The 21,601-nt window shown below is 44.8% G+C and overlaps 1 long non-coding RNA gene across 1 annotated transcript; it reads right to left on the bottom strand.

The window, feature by feature from the left end:
• Nucleotides 1–2,725: 2,725 nt before the first annotated feature.
• Nucleotides 2,726–21,322, bottom strand: LOC116980192. Its single transcript, XR_004413885.1, has 3 exons — nucleotides 21,169–21,322; nucleotides 14,084–14,091; nucleotides 2,726–2,737 (listed from the first exon to the last, which is right to left on the bottom strand). It is a non-coding gene; the product is annotated as an uncharacterized LOC116980192 (long non-coding RNA).
• Between the last annotated feature and the right edge of the window lie 279 nt (nucleotides 21,323–21,601).

The raw sequence follows: 21,601 nt of genomic DNA on the forward strand, positions 1-21,601 counted from the left end.
CACCGTTGTATCATCTGCATACTTGATGATGGTGTTAGTACCATGTACAGGTGTGCAGTCATAGGTGAAGAGGGAGTAGAGGAGGGGGCTCAGCACACAGCCCTGTGGAACGCCGGTGTTCAGGGTGAGGGTTGAAGAGGTGTGCTTGTCTAACCTAACAGACTGGGGTCTGTTGGTTAGAAAGTCCAGTATCCAGTTGCAGAGGGAGGGGTCGATGCCCAGGTTACCGAGTTTGGTGATCAGTTTTGATGGTATAATGGTGTTGAATGCTGAGCTGTAATCGATGAACAGCATTCTTACGTAAGTGTCTCTGTTGTCGAGGTGGGAGAGGGCGGAGTGAAGTGCCGTTGAGATGGCATCCTCCGTATTCCTGTTCTTGCGGTAGGCAAACTGATAGGGATCCAGTGTGGGGGGTAGGAAGCTTTTGAGGTGTGCCAGGACCAGCCTCTCGAAGCACTTGGTGATGATAGGGGTAAGTGCAACTGGGCGGAAGTCGTTGAGGCTTGCCGCAGTGGAGTGTTTTGGCACTGGCACGATGGAGGTGGTTTTAAGGCACGTGGGAACAACTGCTTGGGCAAGTGACAGGTTGAAGATGTCAGTCCAGACATCTGTCAGCTGCGCAGCACAGGCCCTGAGCACGCGCCCGGGGGTGCCGTCAGGGCTAGCAGCTTTACGTGCATTAGTCCTACTCAGTGCCACGTTTACGTCGTAGGGGGTGAGTGTGAGGGGTTGGTGATCGGCAGGTAGCACAGCCTTGATGGCTGTCTCTAGATTGTCCCTGTCGAAGCAGCCATAGAAATTCTCCCCGTGACCTGCGTGGGTTTTCTCCGAGAACTTCGGTTTCCTCCCACACTCCAAATACGTACAGGTTTGTAGATTAATTGGCTTGATAAAATGTTAAATTGTCCAAGTTGGCGATATACAGAGTACTGCCCTGCCGACTGCAAAATTCAGAAGGTTCAGAAGGTAGTTGAGGCAGGGACTATCCCAAAATTTAAGAAACAGATAGACAGGTACATGAATAGAACAGGTTTGGAGGGATATGAACTAAACGTGCACAGGTGGAGTGTAGCTGGGACATGTTGACCGGTGTGGGCAAGTTGGGCCGAACAAGTTGGGTCGATGACTCCATTCACAAAGGAAAATTCATGGCCTTTTGCAATACTATCAATTTTGTACCTAAAGGTTACTTCATCTAATGTCAATGTCCTGAATGGTAGGCTAGTCTGTTGAAGGGTCTCGACCCGTATCGTCACCCATTCCTTCTCTCCAGAGATGCTGCCTGTCCCGCTGCGTTACTCCAGTATTTTCTGTCTACCTACAGCAAGAATGGGATAGCCATCCAAAAGAGAAAGAGATGGGCTAAAGCCCATCAGTTCAGCAATGGTGGTGAAAGTTGTTCAAGTGTATTTCATGAATACACTTGAGATCTGGCTTATGAGGAGTTGTGTGAGGCAGTATTTGCTTTATTTCTGAATATGGCCAAATATAAGTATCATGAGATGCACAAGTCTATATAATGCAGGAAAGAATTATATAATAATAATATAGTAATGGCTGATTCATTTTGTTCTATCTATTTAGAGTCATGCAGCAGGAAAACAGACCTTTCAGCCCAACTTGTCCACGCCAACCAAGATGCCCGACCCAACCCAATCCCATTTGCCCAGGATTGGCACATATCTCTCTAAACCTTTCTTATTCATTTACCTGTCCAAATTATTTATAATGTATGTAATTTAAAAAACAATGCACATTGTATCAGTCTCAGCTATTTTTTCTGACTGCTTGTTCTGAATACTCACCCCCTTCTATATGGAAATGTTGCCCTCAGGTTCCTATTACATCTTTCCCCTCTCACCTTAAACTTGTTGCCTCTAATTCTTGATTCTCCTACCTGGGAAAAAGACTGTGCATTCACCCAATCTAATCCTCTCAGAACTTTATACACCTCCATTAAATCATCCCTCAGCCTCCTCTGTTCCAAGGAATAAAGTCCTAGCTTGCCTAACCTCTCCATTGCTCAGGTCTTTGAGTCCTGGCAACATCTGCGTAAATCTTCACACACTCTTTCCAGTTTAACAACATCTTTCCTTTAGCAGGGTGACCAAAACTGAACACAATACTTCAAGCTTAGCCACACCAATATGTTGTACCACTGTTACATAATGTACCAACGTACCTTCTATACTTAATTCCCTGATTGATGAAGATCAACATGCTAAAAGCTTTCTTCGCCATCCGACGTACATACAATGCCATTTTCAGGAGACAATGCATGTGCTCCTAGATCATTCTGCAGTACAACACTCCCTCGGACTACCGTTCACAGTGAAGATCATGCCCTGAATGGACTCTCCCAAATGCAAATCTCCACACTTATCTGAATTAAACTGAATTACTCGGCCCACTTGCCCCTGTAATTCTTGTTAACCATTTTTACTGTCTATTTTAGTGTCATCTGCAAACTTACTAGTCATGCCTTGTACATTCTCGTCTAAATCATTGATATACACGACAAACAGCAAGGGGTCCAGCACCGATCCCTGAGGCACACTATTAGTCACAAGTCACCAGTATGGAAAATTATCTTCCACCACCACCTGCTTTCTATACTGATGCCAATCCTGTATCCAGTTAGCTAACTCTCAGTGGATCCCATGCAATCCAATCTTCCAGTTTTTCAGCTCCTCACCCCTGTTTAATGATTCATTTATCTCAGCTAGGGCTTCTACTTCTTCTCTAGCTTCCCCTAGTGTCCATTGATATACCTGATTATGCACATCCACACCTCCTTGACTGCAGTGCCGACTGTTCTCAAGACATAACGATTAACTTTCCCAAGTTCCCTTGTCTTCATGTGCTTCTCCACATTAAAAGAGATAACCATTTTGATTTCTGACGGCCCTGTTCTCTGTCGTTGCCCCTTTTTCCTTAATATATATTTATAAAATCTCTTTGGATTCTTCTTAATCTTATCTGCCAGTGCTATCTCATGCCCCCTTTTGATTTCCTGCTTAGGTATGTCCCGCTATCCCCTATACTCATCCAGGGGTACATTTGTTCCAAAAAAAAAAGACACACAGTTCTGGAGTAACTCAGCAGGTCATGCAGCATCTCTGGAGAACATGATAGATTATGTTTTGGATTGGAACCTTCTTCAGTGTTTGTGGTGAGGAGGTGGAAGCGTGACGAAAGGTATGGTGAAGAAAGGTATCACTCACTCAACGCATGGTGAGTGATAAGTGGTTTCATGTGAGGTGGGATTTTGATTATATGTTTGGACAAAGCACAGAAAATAAAAAAAACAATGTGGGAGATAAGGATTTTGAGGTGCGAACTATGATGCAAACAACCTACTCCAATCAATTTTTACAAGTTCTTGTCTAATGCCCCCAAAGTTGGCTGTGCCCCAATTCAGAATATTAACTTGTGGACCAGCCCTGTCCTTATCCATAACTATTTTAAAGCTGGGGCCGGTACATAATTGCCATTACAAATTTGATATATTTATACAGTAATTTAGATTATAATAAAACTGAAAGTTTCAGAAGATATTTTGCCACTCAGCCACAACTTTGCAAATGTTCAAGAGAAGCCAAGACAAGGGGCTGGAATCACTGCCATGCTCCGACAAAAAGGGCTCATGCAACTGAAGCTAATTTCCACAGCAATCCCATTCTCCACAAAATGTAATCCTGTGCATGAGAAATTATGTAAACGAGAGAGTTATGTATTGAGCCCCTAGTCTAGTCTGTCCTAGTATGTTCTAGTCTAGGACATATTTTTGGGTGTTGTGCGCTGAAGGGACTGGTTTCCAGAGGGCTAGTATGGACATTGTGGGCCGAATGGATTCTTGGGCTGGCGGCTCAGTCACTCAAACCTGTTGTGCTGACAGCTCACTCACTCACGGCTGGTGGGCTCGCAGTTGAATTGCGGCTATTCCTTGAAATTCCATTTCAAGCAGGGTGCAAGGGCACCAAATTCAAGTGCTGTTTCATACCATTTCATGCAGGGTGCAAGGCCACTAAAGACAGCGAGTTGTGACCTCTCCCTCCCCCATCTTGCAGAGACTGAGCCACGGCCACACTTCCGGGTTTTATAGTCTCTCCCCCTCCCACCAGAAGGGGCGTGACCTTCATGGCATGATTGACAGGAGAGAAAATCTCAACATTTTTTAAACACTAATAACTCTTTTATTTTTCATCGATGGGAAAAATCATCGCCACCTGATGAGCGGAGGGGGACTCTGAGTAAGATGGCCAAAAATCACAGCCGTACGTGGTAGCGTTTTTTTCTATAATCAATATAAGGCGCAAAAAGGATGTGGTCAAGATTAGACTTTTAATTATATAGAGGCAAGGCAGCTCTAATTAGGCAAGGCGACTCTAATTAGGCAAGGCAACTCTAATTAGGCAAGTCAACTCTAATTCGGCATGGCAGCTCTAATTAGGCAAGGCAGCTCTAATTAGGCAAGGCAACTTGTTTTAGCACTTTCAAAACCAAAGGCAAGACAGCTTGCTTTAGCACTTTCAAATCCAAAGGCAAGGCAGCTTGCTTTAGCACTTTCAAAACCAAAGGCAAGGCAGCTTTCTTTAGCACTTTCAAAACCAAAGGCAAGGCAGCTTGCTTTAGCACTGTCAAAACAAAAGGCAACACAGCTTGCTTTAGCACTTTCAAACCAAAGGCAACACAGCTTGCTTTAGCACTTTCAAAACCAAAGGCAACACAGCTTGCTTTAGCACTTTCAAACCAAAACACACTTTTGCATTTTCAAACCACATTAAGGGCACTGACAGGCCAGTAAAACCACTCATAGTTTAGTAGACATGTGTTCAGTGTTATTCACAGCTTAGACTGAGAATTACGACCTCTTGCTCTCCCATCTAGCAGAGAACTGAGGCACCTCCACACTTCCGGGTTTTATAGTCCCTCCGGAAGGGGCGTGGCCTTCAGGAGAGAGAATCTCAACATTTTTTAAACACTAATAACTCTTTTATTTTTCATTGATGGGAAAAATCCTCAGCACCTCATGAGCGGAGCGGGACTCTAGTAAGTTGGACAAAAATCACATCCGTAAGTGGCAGCGTTTTTTCTAAAATCAATATACAGAACAACAGGAAGTGGTCAAGATCAGACTTTTAGTAATATAGATAAAAGAATTGTGATTTATGGAAAGTTAAATTAGCAGATCTTAAATTTTAAGAAAAGTTAGGTGATAATTTGCTGTCACTTGTATTGATTATATACTACAGAACTCGAAATCTGAGCCCTGCATACTTTCTTGATTATTCCCCCTCTGCAGATCAAGGAAATGTATATGTGGAGATGGCAAAGCATAAAACTGTCATATATGTTGACTGTAAATTTACTTCAATAATATGCCATGCGAGTCCAGTTAATTTAAAGCATTCCAAGACATTCAGGCATTAGACCAAGCAGCAAATGTTCCTTTTCCATAGTTACAACCTGTCTGCTCCATACTTTGTACGTAGTGGTAAAATAGCCACCAAATTGATTGATTTGATAAATCAAGAGCGTACAAATGGAAAGAATGAAGATTGGTAAAGAAGGTATATGGTATGCCAGCCTTCATCAATTGGGGTATTGACCTTTTAAGAGTCAGGAACTTATTTTGCAGCTCTGTAGGACTTTGGTTTGGCTGAAATTGGAATTATTATGTACTGTTCTAGCCATCCCATTACAGGAAGGATGTGGAGAGGGTGCAGATGAGGTATGCCAGAATGCTGCCTCGCTTAGTGGGTACAGGCACTTGCGTAAAGTCATGCCCACATGGTCTTCGAGTCGGAGCTACCACGTGGTTTCAAGTTCAGAGCTCCCATGTGGTGTCCATGTCGGAACTCCCATGCGGTCTCTGCATCAGAGCTCCCCCATGGTCCCCACGTAAGAGCTCCCACATGATCTCTGGATCGGAGCTTCCATGTGGTCACCAGTGTAGAGTTCCCACGTGGTCTCTGCATAGAATAGAACATTTATGTAACACTTCTGTTTCTGATATACGTAACATCTGACTAGCGCACGAGTCCTCGGGACTTAATTGTTAACGTAAGTCATGGACCGTATGCATTACCTATAAGGGGAGGTCGTATAGACTTGGATTGTTTTCTCAGGAATGTCAGATGCTGAGGGCAGAAATGATAGAAGTATATGAAATTATACAAGTATAAATAGGGTGGACATTCAGAACCCTTCTCCCAGGATGGAAATGTCAAGGGCTCGAGGACGCAGCTTTAAAGCCCTGTCCAACTGTACGAGTTCATTCAAGAGCTCTCCTGAGTTAAAAAAAAATCAAACTCGTGGAAGCACGTAGAATGTACGTAGCGGGTACGTCGGAGCTCGGGGACATCTCTTAGCGACTCGTAACGCTAACAGCAGGTACTCGGGTAACGCGGTAAGCTTTGGAAGACTCGTGAAGATTTTTCAACATGTTGAAAAATGTCCACGAGAGCCCCGAGTACCTACGAGCGGCCATTAGCGTAAATCTCCGAGTTCGAATCAGGGCAAACTCGGGAGAACTTTTGAATGAACTCGTACAGTGGGACAGGGCTATCAAGGTGACGAGGACAATTTTTTTGTGAGATCTATGGGACAGGTTTTTGACACAGACAGTGGTGGGGCCTTGATATTAGAGAAATCAATATTCATACCACTGGGTTGTAAGCTGCGAAAGTGGCATATTTCGCTTTGTCAGCTTATCACCCAGCAGTATGAATATTGATTATGCTAATTTCAAGTAACCCTTGCATTCCCTCTCTCTGTGTCTCTCCCTCCACCCTAGTCGGCCTGCTAGTTTTACTGTTCGTATCCCTTCATTATCCTTTCCACAAGCAACAATGGACCATTGTGGGCTCCTTGGACATCAGTGCCGGCTCTGATTTGTTATGTACCTTTTCATACCTCTAGTTTTCCCCCTCCCGGCTCTCAGTCTGAAGAAGGGTCTCGACATGAAACGTCACCTTTTCCTTTACTCCAGAGATGTTGCCTGACCTGCTGAGTTACTACATCATTTTGTGTCTATATTCGGTATAAACCAGCATCTGCAGTTCCTTGTGTAGGGAGGAACTGCAGATGCTGGTTTAAATTGAAGACAGATACAAAAAGCTGGAGTAACTCAGCGGTTCAGGCAGTATCTCTGGAGAAAAGGGATAAGTGACGTTTTGGGCCAAGACTTTTCCTCAGACTGAGAGTCGTGGGAATGGGGAACAAGAGATGTAGACGGTAGTTAGGACAAATGAATGGCGGACATGCAAAAAACAATGATAATCAAGGAAATGTGGAGCCTTCAACGGTCCATAGTTGGCTGTGGGATGGGTGATAATGAGTTCTACAGACAGTGGGACACAACACAACGACAGTTGTATGAGACCTAGGGTGGGGGAGGGCGGAGAGAGGGGATGCAAAGGTTACTTGACGTTAGTGAAATCAATATTCATACCGCTGGCTTGTAAGCTGCCCAAGGGAAATATAAGGTGCTGTTGCTTCAATTTACATTTGGCAATGGTGGAAGTCTAGGACATAAAGGTCAGTATGGGAATGGGAGGGGGAGTAAAAGTGTTTGGCAACCGGGAGATCATGTAAGTCGAGGCGGACTGAGCGAAGTTGTTCAGCGAAACGAACGGCGAGCCCTGCTTGGCCTCGCCGATATATAGGAGTCCACACCTGGAACAACGGATACGGTAGATGAGGTTGGATGAGGTTTGTGTCTGTCTGCAGTTCCTTCCTACAATAGATTTGTATTCTCTGGAATATAGGTTAAAGAGTGATTGAAGCTTTCAAGATTTTAAGTGGAGTTGGTAGGATGGAGCGAATTTCTTCCTTCAGGTTGGAATCTAAGTTCAGATGGAATTGTTAAAAATTGAGGGCAAGACTTTAAGGAATGGCTGGAAAATAAACCATGGAAATTTCAGGCGTGCTAAATGACAGCAATGTATCTTGGTAACACCAATTTGGAAGTCACAAAATAAGTGAAATTGGCGCTTCCTTGCTTTAAGAGATCATTTATTGTTATTTGTTCCCCATCACAAATTCACAACTGTGCATTTCACAGACTCGAGCTGCTTACTTGCTCAGAGGCATTGCTTCATTTTTGGAGCTAATGTAGAGGGGGAGTTGGAGGAGATGTAGTGGAAAACAAAGGGAAAATTGGTGGTGGGGGGGGGGAGGCAACAGCATTAGTTTCTACCCAATGGAGGAGTTCTTTCTCACAGTGGAGGGTTTGGTTTTAGTCCACAATTGTTTGACCTCTCTTCTCGCCGATTCCTGCTGGCACCAATTTTTCTGACATACAATTTGGGTCGAGTCTGAAGAAGGTTCCTAAATCGAAACGTCTCCTATCCATGTCTTCCAGAGATGTTGCCTGACCCACTGAGTTACTGAGCATTTGCGTTTTTGAGGATAAAATACGTGCTGGTCAGGGCTTCAACAGGTAGTAGATGCAAACTATTTGAAACATGCACAAAATGCTTTTTATTCATGATTTATGGATAAAAACAGGTAAATATCAGTCCTATGCATTTTTGGAAGAAATTTGGAATACAGAATTTGTCTTAAGTTTAAAATTGAGACTAATAGTTCTTTTGCTAATCAGAGGCATTATTTTAAAAAAGTTGATGCAAAAATATACATAATCGATTGAGCATAATCTTATTGATTGGTGCAATGACCTGAAGAGATGGTCTGTCCCAGTTTCTTTATGCCTATAAGTAGGTACATTGTGGTGATCAGTGCTTTTGGTAGTTCTCAAATAAGTAGCCTAAATTCAAGACTTAAGTCAAGAGTGTTTAATTGTCATTTGTACCGACAATGAAACAATGATATTTTTATTTGCAGCAGCATAACAGGGCTTTAAACACAATATTCATAGAAAACACATAGTAAACAAAAAACCCCCCAATAAAATAATAGCCACGTGCAAAACAAAAGCCCATGTCAGTGCAACCAAAGACTTAGTTCATAGTTTAGTTAGTGTTTTCTGATGTCCCTGATGGTTGATGTGAAGAAGCTGTTCTTGAACCTGGTGGTTACAGTTTTCTGACTCCTATACCTTCTTCCGATGGGAGGAGTGAAATGAGAGCATGGCCGGGCTGTTGTGGGCCTTTGATGATGCTGGCTGCCTTTTTGATTCCTTCGATGGAAGGGATGTCAGTATTCATGACCACTTTTAGCCCTACTAGGCCCTGATGCAACAAGTCAACATGCTTAGACACAAAATGCTGGAGTAACTCAGCAGGTGAGGCAGCACCTCTGGAGGGAAGGAATGGGTGAAGTTTCGGGTCTCGACCCGAAACGTTGCCCATTCCTTCTCTCCAGAGATGCTGCCTCACTTGCTGAGTTACTCCAGCATTTTGTGTCTACCTTCGATTTAAACCAGCAGCTGCAGTTCTTTCTTACACAAGTCAACATTCTATCTACCGTACAGCTGTAGAGGTCATAGAAGAATTTCATAAGGAATAACTAATACGAATTGACAATGAATGGCCTTTTTCTTGAAGGCTAGGATTGTGCTGTCCACAATAATATCATTCTCACCCGTTCCCTTTTTGTTTCCCTTTTTGTGATCAAGGTAAGATATAAATGGAATTCCTCCTATTTCAGGTGTTTATGTCAGCATCAAACACTCTCAATTCATATAGAGTACTGAACTTCACCATGCCTCGTGGTTTATTTGTAATATAAAGAATTACACTTGTCACATCAGGTGTTTTTGTGTGTTTCCCATAATTCGTTACCATATCTGAGATCTATCTATCTATCTATCTATCTATCTATCTATCTATCTATCTATCTATCTATCTATCTATCTATCTATCTATCTATCTATCTATCTATCTATCTATCTATCTATCCTCCGATCTTGTTATCTTCCAGTTTGGCGGTCTTTCTATTTGCGCAAAAACGGTTTGCGATAGCACTACGATTTTTTGCCAGTTCACTGACCGTTCTCTGTGCTGCGAGTCCACCAAGTTTTATTCCAATTGGTTGAATGTCGTAAAAGTTAGCGAGGTTTAAAAATCTTAAAAACCGCGCGTGCGTAGATCGATCTCTTCTCCTGCCAGTCAGCGCTGCGCGGATTAGTCTCTTCCCCTGTCGCTCCCCGGGATGGTCCGCCCCTTCCTGCGCCATCGTGTCTTTACTGGAGCTGAGGAAAGTTCGGTTGGAGGTTTCCAACCGGACTTTCAGTCGGACCCAAAGCAGCCCAACCCCACCCAGCCCCAAGCAGCCACCCAGCCACGAGCAGCAGCCCAGCGTCGGAGACCTGACCCAGGCCAGCGTGGAAGACCCAGCCCAGCCCAGTCGGAGACCCAGCCTAGCCCAGCGTTTGAGTCCCAGCCCAGCCCAGAGTTGGAGTTGTCGCTGATGTCACCAAATGGAAAGCGGAGACTCTGATCCTGGCGGAGGAGAACGACCAGCGCCCGCTGTGAGTCCCCATCGCACCGCCAATTCCAGCCACTACCCCTCTGGTCCCCCTCGCTGGCTCCTCCCCCCTTCCTGTGATGCCGCCCTCTCTCCCATGGCTCTTCCCAGTCTTTTCACTGAGCTCACTCCTCCCCCGCACACACACCCCTGTCCCCAAACATCTCCCCCCGCCCACATACGCCTCTCCCCCACACAACCCCACCGCCCACACACTCCTCCCCCCCACAAGCCCCCCTGCCCACACACTCCCCCACAAGCCCCCCTTCCCACACATCCCACCGCCCACACACAAACACACACCCACCCCCCCCCCCACACACCCACCCCCCCACACATCCCCTGTCCACACCCCCCACCCCGCCCCCCAAAATATTGCGTTGGGTAATGGGTTGAGTTGGGGGACCAGGCCTCCCATGTGACTGGGACCCAATGGGTCCCACTTAGTTTAGTTCTTAATTAAAGGCTGAACACCGATTTTCCGGCAACTGATGATCCACCCACCTCTTAATTACGAGAGCTCAGTTGAAATTCCCTGAGCGGCCACAATTGGTATTGCGAGTTGCAACACTCTTTCCGGTCGTGTCCCTCTGTCGTGAAAGTGTTATTTGTTTACATCTAAATATCAAAATCCCTCCTTGGCCTTGTCTAATTCTATCTCCACTGGCGCAATGTTTAAGTTTAAGGTTTTGTGTTTCAGCTCTGCCCGGTCCCCACGCGCCAACCCACAACCCCTCCTCCCACCATTCTGTTCAATTCTTCTCTTGCCCTCCGGAGCTCTGTATTTCCTGTCAAGCCTTCTCTGATTTCCTGGACACTTTTGAAACGCTGCCTCCCAAGACCCCCTTTCAACTATGCTTTCAAACTTCTCTCCTAACTGTTTCACAAAGACATTACAGTAAACCCTCATTTTCACAGATGTGGATGTAGCAGACAGACCTGCCGACCCATCCCCGGCTCCCACCGTCTTCCCGGTCGTTTAGAACCTCGGATTCCGACCTCACTCCCGACTCGCAAGGTGCACCAGGAAGTGCTTCTTCATCCACTGCACAGTCTGGTGACACGGCTGTTGTTGCAGCTCACGTTGTAGCCCCTGGGAATTGCGTTTCTTCAGGCCATTGACAGAATACGCTTGGTCACTGTGGGGCTCCCTCCCCTCTCACCTGCTGCTGCCCCTTGCTGTTGGCGGTGGCTTTGTCCACTATCCGCTCGGCTGTTGCTGCCTCCTCCTCCTGTTGCTCTGTCCACTCGGCCTCTTCCTCTCCTGCCCCCTCCCTCCCTCCCTCAAACGCCACCTCCTTCTCCCCCGGAGACCGTTGGCATACTCCACCTTGGAAGCGACAGCAGGTGAGAGGAGAGAGAGACCCACAGTGACTGAGCACATTCTGACAGTGGTGGTGGGCTGAAGAAAGCATGTCCTGTAGGGGGCTACAACGTGAGCCCCATCAACAGCCGTGTCACTGGACCTTACGGTGGATGAAGACGGGCTAGCTGGTGCACCTTGCGAGTCGGGAGTGGGGTGTCATTAGCGGGCCGGGGTCAAGGAAAGAGCGTTCACATCGCGGCCCTGTTTCCAACAATCTTTCCACCACGCACAAGAAGCGCAAGAAGCACAAGACGCAATTGTATGCAGATGCTGTGAAGTGTGTTCAGCTCTGGCTCAACAATTTCTAATCTTGTGATGTGGACTCGATAAGAAGATTAGCGGGCCAAGGTTATATTGTTGTTTCATTGTCACTGTTGGTCCGTAATAATGAATAATTCAGAAAGTTACTGGAACTGAGGTTGCCGGTAAATCGGTGTTCAACCTGTACAGCAAAATCAGATTTATTGCATCACTGTTCATTTTGCAAAAGATTACATTATTAACAATGTACAACTAGACTTCTTTGTGCATGTTGCATCCTTGGACCAGATTTGTTCCACATTTTGAAATCTTACAGCTACACTACAAATGAGAAGTATCAAAAACTTCGACAATTTCTTAGCCAAACCAGGACAATTTTTCAACTTTCTTTAGTAAATGAGCCTATTGTCTGAAAAACGAAACAGTGCACCAAAGCAGTTTAGTTTATCAAACCGCTGTCGTACAGTTTTGTTTAAAATATTCCATCTTTTTTCGATAAGCTGGAAGTTTTTATAAAGCATTGCTAATGTGTAGAGTGTATGTCAATTGCAATAATGGCCTATATTGATTTTCCTAGCACTCACAACATTATTCCGTGTCATCTGATTTCAGGTTTAAAATCTAAAAAGTAACTTAAATAATTCAAAAAGCATTTCTGTATTTGTAAGAATTATATTTTCAAATTCTATATATTGTCAACAATTCGTCTGCAACTTAACATTGATTGAATATTAAAATTCCGCTGTGTGAATGTGCAGTATCAGCCTGTGGCTCTTTTTGCAAGCGTGAAGACAGTGATTTCTTATAATGGGTTGGAAACAGTTAAAACAGAGACAGCCTTTACATGGTCATGAATAATTGGACGTTTCTTCTCGCCTTGATACAGGATGGAGAACACTGTCGCTGACTAACTGCTTAAAGGTAATGGTTGAACCATACTGGGAGATGGAAGCAGGAAAATGCTCTAGGAACATTTGCTATCTGATAAACAGCAGCAGAAGTCAATTTATTGCACCAATCGTTAAATAATGGCACTGATTATAAGGCTGCTAACTGCAGCAGCTGTAATTGTCTGTCATAAATCTTAGTCGTCTGTGACAGCAGAACAATTAAATGAGCCATCTGCTTCAGGGCAAATGACTTTCGATAAATATCAGCTCTGCTGAAATGTACTTGGATGTGTCTCAATATTTTGGAGAGCCATTCAAGTTGCTTCCATAAATGTGAAGTTATTATTGGTTCGTATTGATTTTGCCACCCTTATTTAACACCAGTGTGAGCGACTCAAGGCTGAGATGAATAGTGTCTTCTTATCTGATCAACTCTCTCCTCCTAAGTGCATGTTCTAGTGAAAAAATAATTACAGTTCTTTTCAGAGAATTCTGCAGAGAAATGCAACCAACAGAACTCAATAACCCACAGATATTTTCTAACAAAGGAAGTGTACAAATGAAAATGTATTTCAGAAAGTGAAGTGTTTCTTTTAAATTCAGAACTGCTAAAGTAAGTTCAGTGTGCTGTCAACTTTGCAATTTGTCAGTTTTTAACAGCTGTAGTTGTTCCGAATATTGGTTGTTACAGAATTTGATTTGCATTGTGAGAAAAGCATTGAATTTAGGAGGGTGAATTAAAGGTCATTACATTTTGGATCCATCATTGTAATTATATTACAAAGGCCACGAAAGGTCTATTGGTCTCATTTAAGTCTAGTGGTGAAAAATTTGAATCCTGCATGTTGTTTTCTTGTTAACATATGATGAGCACATTTTGGCCCAGGGCAGATGTCAGTGATTTTCTTTTAGTGTTAGTTGATAGAAATGACAATATAACATATGAAAAAATATAGATTGGGGCAAAGGTGAGAATGCATTCATGTAATTGCTTATGTGCTTCAAAATAAGTTCTCACAGGTATACTAAAAGTGACTCCTCTGTCTGGAAAATACATGGCATCAACTTTATTGTGATTTTTGAACAAATCTTAACTTAATATATGGGGATCTATAGAGAACTTTGGATAAACACAAAAAGCTGCAGTAACTCAGCGGGTCTCACAGCATCTCTGGAGAAAAGGAATTTCTCACACAGTGGATGGTGGATGTATGGATCAAGCTGCCAGAGGAGGTAGTTGAGGCAGGGACTATCCCAACAGTTAGACAGGTACTTGGATAGAACAAGTTTTGAGGGATATGGACCAAATGTTGGCAGATGGGACTAGCGTAGCTGGGACATGTTGGCCGGTGTGGGCAAGTTGGTCCAAAGGGCCTGTTTCCACACTGTATGACTCTCATAGGTGACATTTTGGGTCCTTTGGATAGGTATCATGTAATGAGCATGGTTCCTGGTTAACAGAGCAGCTGATGTTTCTTCTTCTGGTTCCATCATCTGAAGAGAAATGTAATTTTACAAAATGTGATCTATTCCTATCAAGACTGGCAAGTGTTTTCATCAGATAGATGATCGACCCGTATCTCCTGTGTTTGTTGCGAATATTGATACTGCCACTGCCAATCAGCGCTACACATGGCTGCTACGTGGTTGGATATTTCACTCTGGAACATAGAAAATAACTTGAAATTATTCATTCTAATTGATTTGTTTTTGTATCATGTATAGGTAATGGGGTTTATTCCTTTCTGGAGGTTATTGTCGGTCTGCCCTTAAAAAAAAAATCTACATCTTTACCGTTTGAATTTGATGGCTAAATATTTTGTGCTCTTGTGAATTAGTGTCATGTAAAGATTCAGATGACTGATATGAGTATTATACTATGCTTGCATAGGGTAAGGAAGTTTATTCCAAGCTGGAAAATACTCCATTAGAGGGACATTTGTGATTAAAAAAACATAATGTGTTGGAAACACTCAGCAAGTTAGACAGCACCAATGGAGAGAGAAACATTGTTGACTTAAAATAGTAAGATTAAACGAGAACTTACCAGTTTGAAGTTTGATCTGTATTTTATGAGGAGTTACGATGAGGGTATTACGTGAAGAACCCGCTCAGTGCGCAGGCGCGGCATACTTCCAAGCAGCGGTGTGGAATCACAGATACAGTTATTTTGAAGTAAACATAGTAAAGATAAGGAGACATCAATTTATTAGTTTGATCCATATAATGAGGGTGGGAGCGGAGGGCACGTAATACCCTCATCGTAACTCCTCATAAAATACAGATCAAATTTCAAACTGGTAAGTTCTCGTTTAATCTTACTATTTTACTTCGGAGTCACGTGAGTGACTACGTGAAGATTTCAAAGCTCTGTGATTTCAAACCGTGTAACAGTTTCATTTCACTCACTGCCGAAGTTCTTGAGGGAGGAAGTGTTATCGTAATGAACCAATGAGTCTATTTGTAGAAAAACACAATGGTATTTTTTAAACAATAACAACAAAGAATTAAGTTGCTCCCCTGGGCTTAAATTAATTATTTGCAGTTCGTAAATCTTTACTGCAAATAAACCAGGTTTTGCCAACGGCTTATTATAAAATTTCTGAACGGTCTTTTCCCTTCCCACCATCCTGCTGTAGCCAGGATGTGGTCTATAGGCATGTCCATTCTTTAGCCGTCGACATGGATGCTGCCCTGGTGGAATAAAATTTGTACATGTTAGTGTTTATCCCAGCAGTTTCTAGCACCTGCTTGAGCCATCGCAATGGTTTGGCTCGTACCCCACCATAAGGTTTTTGTGACTGACCCACAAGGCTTTTCATCTCCCTCGAATATTCTGGTTGTGTCTATGTAGGATAGTAGGTGGGTCATGGCACATAACCGTGGTTCTGGTGGGTAAGCCACGACTGGATTAGGTGTTCCTGGTCTGCTCTGTTTGACCAGTCGCTGGATAACGACAGATCTGGTCTGGAGCTGTGATCATGTTGTCCAGTCGCAATAGGTGTAGTGACTGGACCCTCTGAGCGGATACAAGTGCCATCAACATGAGCGTCTTTAGTGTAGCTTGCTCGAGGCCGGGGGATCTGGCTGGTGGCCATTCCCTGAGATATGTTAGGACCACACTGATATCCCAAATATGGGTATACCTGGGCTTAGGGCTTGATATTGTAAATGCCCTTCATCAGTTTTACCACCAGTGGATGGGATCCCATCGCCTGTTGTCCTGGCGCTGGTTTGAGATAAGCAGAAAGAGCACTCTGCGCTGTGTTGATGGCACTGTAGCTGATCCCTACATCGTGGTGTAGATGGCCAGGAACTCCAGTATGTTGGTGGCTGTAGCTGTTGCGTATGTTGTCCCTGTTTCCTGGCAGTACTTCTCCCTTTTTTGATGCTGGTTAAGTACTGCCTCTTGGTGGATGTTCGAAGGGATGCCGACATGGTGGTGATGGTTTGTTTGGACAATCCCAGTTCCAGGTAAGGTCTGTTCAAACTTGCAACCCAGGCGTTTAATTTTCTCATGGCATGGGTGTTTAGCTTACCTGGTAGGTAAGTAGCTGATAGCCAAATATGTCTTTCGACACACCATTGCCAAATCATGTTGACCAATTTGTCGCATGATAATGATTTTATGCCACCCATATGGTTAATATAAGCCATCACCGTAGTATTTATCAATTTGTAACCGAACATGCAAGTGCTGCATATTAGATACATATGCTTTTAAACCATAAAAGGCGCCCAACATCTCTAGATAGTTAATGCCCAGTGTAAGTAGTAATGATGACTCTAGGTTAGTCCATCTACCACTTGTGCTGGATATGGAGTTAGTCGCTCCCCAGCCTTGAGCACTGGCATCTGTTTGAATAACTAAAGTAGGGTTAGTGATAAAGATAGGGCTGAAACTATGCCAAACGTTTTCTGCCCACCACTGTAGCTCTGATATTGCTTCAGTGGGTAAGTTCATGACACGATCATAGTGACCTGTATGTCGTTTTATTGCCCGTACCTTTGCTCTCTGTAAATTTTTTGATAGTGCAAAGGTCCGAATTGTGTAGCCGGAAATGCTGCTACCATTTCCCCAATTACTCTTGCTACTTGTCGAATAGTTGGTCGCTCGTTGACCATTAATTTGTTGCATGATTGTGCTAATTCAACCATTTTTGCCTTTGGCAAGGTAACAGTCATATGGACTGAGTTAATTGTGAAGCCCAGGTAGTCCATGATAGTGGATGGCTTCAACTTAGATTTATCTGGATGTAGGGCGAACCCCAGAGTTTCGAGGAGCTGTTTTGTAGCTGATACTGCTGCCACAGCCAATTCCATCGTTTTCCCTACTATCAGAATATCCTCCAGATATGCCATGACAATATGTTTTTGTTTTCTTAGTATTGCCATGGCTGGGTTCAATATTTTGGTGAATAATCTTGGGCTGAAGTTCGCCCATAGGGCAATGCTTTGTACCATCCAGATAAATTTTAGGTATCTGCGATGATCCTTGTATATGGGTACTAGATAGTAAGCATCTTTAAGATAAATGCTTGCCATGAAGTGTCCTTTGGAATTCAGTTGTTTGGCAGTAACATATGTCTCCATTTTGAAATGTATATACTTAACAAATTTGTTTAGTGATGTTAAGTCAATGATGATGCGACAGCCACCATCTTTTTTGGTTTTAGTGAATATATTCGATACAAATTCCAAAGGTTCATGTTTGGTCTTTTCGATGACCCCCTTTGTGATAAGTCTCACCAGTTCAGCTTGTCCCTCACGTTTCTCTTTGACGGAGGGAGAAATACCTTTTGGGGCCATTGTTGAACTGGCGGCGTTTTTTCTGACATGAATTGTATTTTATATCCTCTAATGCTGTTGAGTATATACTTGTCACTCGTGACCATACCCCATGCTTCTTTAAACAAGTGTAATCTCCCCCCTGTTAATAAAGCACCCTTATTCTCTATATGCTGGTAGGGACCAGACCCACCTACCTCCATGGTTATTGGCGATTCTGTTTCTTCATTTTCCTGAAGATTTTGTTCTGACGTGCTGGCGATGTTGGGGGGAGGCGCATTTTCCAGAGGGTCCGCTGCGGGCCCTGATCTAAAAGATCTTTGGGGATAATGTGCGGACCCCAAGCGTTCACCAGTCCCATATTGCGGACGTCGACTGGTGGATGCCGTGGGGTGCTGCCGCTTGGGTATCGGAGGTCTTGGTTTGCTCGTCCCGGGGCCTGCCCTCATTAGGCCGAAGGTTTTTGATGCTTCCTGCATCTCCTTCAGTTTTTTATTGAAATCTTTCCCAAATAGCAGCGCGTCCATCTCCACAGCTGGGGCTTTACACAAGCCAGCAAATTTGGGATTGAGGGCAGGTCTTATGTTTCCCTCCGGAGATTGTTGATCTCAAATTGTGTGGTACACATTAATGCCAGCACATCCTGCTGGCAGGTATCCATCTCCGTGGTCTCCACGGAACGAGCAAAGGCTGTGATGGCCGACGTCAGGAGCCTTTGGATCCGCTGTAGCTTGAGTTGTTGGGTCCGGATGTGTGACCCACATGCCCCCAGATTTGGCTGTTGACACTTTTTACTTTGAGGGCCTCACCGTTTTCTGGTGCTGTGTTGTTTCAGCACCTCAGCGAGCACCTTTTCCAGTAATGGTTGATGCTGGCCGCCATTCTTGGTTCCAGCGGTGCTCCAGCCCGTGGGGTTGCTACAAGCGGTCCATCACACCCAACAGCTCTTCATGTTCCTGCACCCCTGGCATACTCCCGAATTCGTCCGCCTGCCCCTGTTCCAGACCAGCCCAGCCCTGGTCACCAATGCTAGCCTCCAGTAATGAGGGAGCAGAGGGCAGTGTACAGAACACTGTGGAGGGGGTGCCTGACCTCCCTCCGCGAGAGCGCTCTTTCTGCGCATCTCGCTGGAGCTGTTGGATGCAGCTCAGGCGGCTGTCTCTCCTCCATTTAGGTGGAGACATGTCCCCGTCCGACGAATCGGACGCCACCGGCCGGATGCCTGTTCGGATGGCTAGACATCCAGCCCGCAGTTCAGGCACTAGCGGGACTGGGCTCGGCGCGGTGATGGGGATAGCGGAGCGCCCGGTAATTGTTCCTACCGCCTTATTCTGGAGTTTTTGTGCCTTGTAGTAGCGAGAGCGCCCTTTTCTCAAGCAGCGCGTCTCGCAGGCACCTGCTCCGTGAGCCGCTCCAGCGGCTCAGGCGGCTCTCTCTCCTCCCGTGCGGGTGGAGAGACGTCCCGTCCGACATCGGGAACACCTGCCGGATGCCTCTCGAGTGGCTATGCATCCAGCCCGCTGCTCAGGTACTAGCGGGCTGGCCTCGGCACGGTGTCGGGGAATTACGGAACACCGGGTAACGCTCCTACCGCCTGTTGCTGCCCCCCTCCCCGACGGGAAACGTTCCTCCTTGAACGGGGGACAGTTTTGTTCCAGAGCCTTTTTCTCTGCCTGTAAAAAACACAAGCAGAAAAAGGCTCACCTGTAAAAGAAAACCCGACCTCAGGATACTCACCTGACGGTCCGGTTCATTCTGTAGCGGGAGAGCCTAACTCCCGTTGCAGGCCGCTGTTGCACTGCTGGCGTAATGCCGCGCCTGCGCACTGAGCGGGTTCTTCACGTAGTCACTTACGTGACTCCGAAGTAAAATTAAGTACTTTTCATCAGAAAATACTCTTGACTCTATTAACTGAATTTAATAGTGTCTCTATAAAAGGTGATTCACTCACTGAATTTTTCCAGCATTTTCTTTTTTTTTCTCCCAATGATTTAGTTTTATAAAGGGATCTCCCTCCTGACGTTGTTTATTGCCTTAATATATTATTAATTATCACAAGAGGAGTAGACAACCATAAGAAGTTGCAAGTTGAAAATTTATCATTTAAATCTGCTGCAACATTTTATTATTTTCTTGCTAGGAATAGACCAGCTTGGACAAATTAGAAAGGTGCAGACATTTTAAGGCAATTCGATCTTTGGCGAAGGATTTTCCACAATGTTGTTGGGTTCCACGATTTAGACCAAGTGACCACAAAATATCACCGGAATATTTCCAGGTCAAGGTGGAGTGTCCCTGTGAGGCACCTGCACACGGTTGTGTTCCCATATGCTTGTTGCCATAATCATACTCATCTACTCCTGTTCACAGTTCTGTCACAGGGTCAAAGGAACCCAGGGCACCGAAAAAAACCAGTTCAAAGACTGCATCAAGGACCACCTCCAGCACGCAAGCCTAGCCCCAAAAGAACTGGAAACCCATGCCAGTGACAGGACTGGCTGGAGTACGACCACTAGGAAGGCGGTTAGCAGTTTTGAAGACAATTGCCGAGGCTGACTCGTTAGTGCCAGAAACAGGAGGAAGACTGCAGTCCTAAATCCTCCCACAGCGGCCTTCACGTGTGTAGCTTGCGCATCTGACTCGATCCCACAAGGCATGAGACTGCATAAACATGCTATCGTCGTCTACGACGGGCCTACACCACACTAGGTGGGAGTTTGCCTGGGAGGTGCTGTCAGAAAAGCTTGAGTAAGTAACTGTAGTGCTTTTTCGAGATATTACACAATGTGTACTGGCACTTAAATGTTTAGGGTGATTCATGGGTTGTCATTCAAGCTGGGTGCTTTCCTCTGGTTGGTGTCTGGGCATTTCGTTGGTGTCTAGGCACTCAGAAATGATAAAGGATTTCTTTCTTGCTGCATTCATTACTTGGTACTTTGTATACTCAAGCACAAACATCTATTTGACAATCCCTTTCATGTTTTGATTATTACAAGCATTGAAAAGATACTCAAGGAAATGTGGGGCACACAACAGGCCATTGTTGGCTGTGGGATAGGTGACAACGAGTATACAGACAGAGGAACTCAACAGGATGACAGTGAAACTAGTACGATGACTAGGGTGGGGGAGGGAAGGAGAGAGAGGGGTTGCAAGGGTTACTTGAAGTTGGATCATATCGCAGGGTTGTAAGCAACTCAAGCGAAATATGAGATGCTGTTCCTCCAATTTATATTTGGCCTCACACTGACAATGGAGGAGGCCCAGTACAGAAAGGTCAGTCTGGGAATGGGAAGGGGAGTTAAGGTGTTCAGCGAAACGATCGCCGAGTCTGCGCTTGGTCTCGCCGATATATAGGAGTTATATGGAAGATAAATAGGAGATATTTAGGCAAATTCAATTTATATCAAGAGGACTGGAATGCAAAACAGATGTATTGCTGAGGCTCAATAAGGCGCTGATCAGGCCGCATTTGGAGTACTGTGAGCAAATTTGGGCCCCATATCTGGGGAAGGATGTGCTGGCTCTGGAGAGGGTCCAGAGGAGGTTTACAAAAATGATCCCAGGAATGAGTGGGTTAGCATATGATGAGCATTTGACAACACTGGGCCTTTACTCGCTGGAGTTTATAAGGTTGAGGGGGGAGCTCATTGAAACTTACAGAATAATTAAAGGCATAGATAGGTAGAAAGGATGTTTCCACTGGGGGGAGAGTCTAGGACCAGAGGTCATGGGCTCAGAATTAAAGGGCGCTCTTTTAGAAAGGAGGTGAGGAGGAACTTCTTTAGTCAGAGGGAAGTTAATCTGTGGAACTCATTGCCACGAGGGGCTGTGGAGGCTAAGTCATTGGATATTTTTAAGG

The sequence above is a fragment of the Amblyraja radiata genome, chromosome 13 (assembly GCF_010909765.2).
Source record: "Amblyraja radiata isolate CabotCenter1 chromosome 13, sAmbRad1.1.pri, whole genome shotgun sequence".
Taxonomy (NCBI): Eukaryota; Metazoa; Chordata; class Chondrichthyes; order Rajiformes; family Rajidae; genus Amblyraja; species Amblyraja radiata.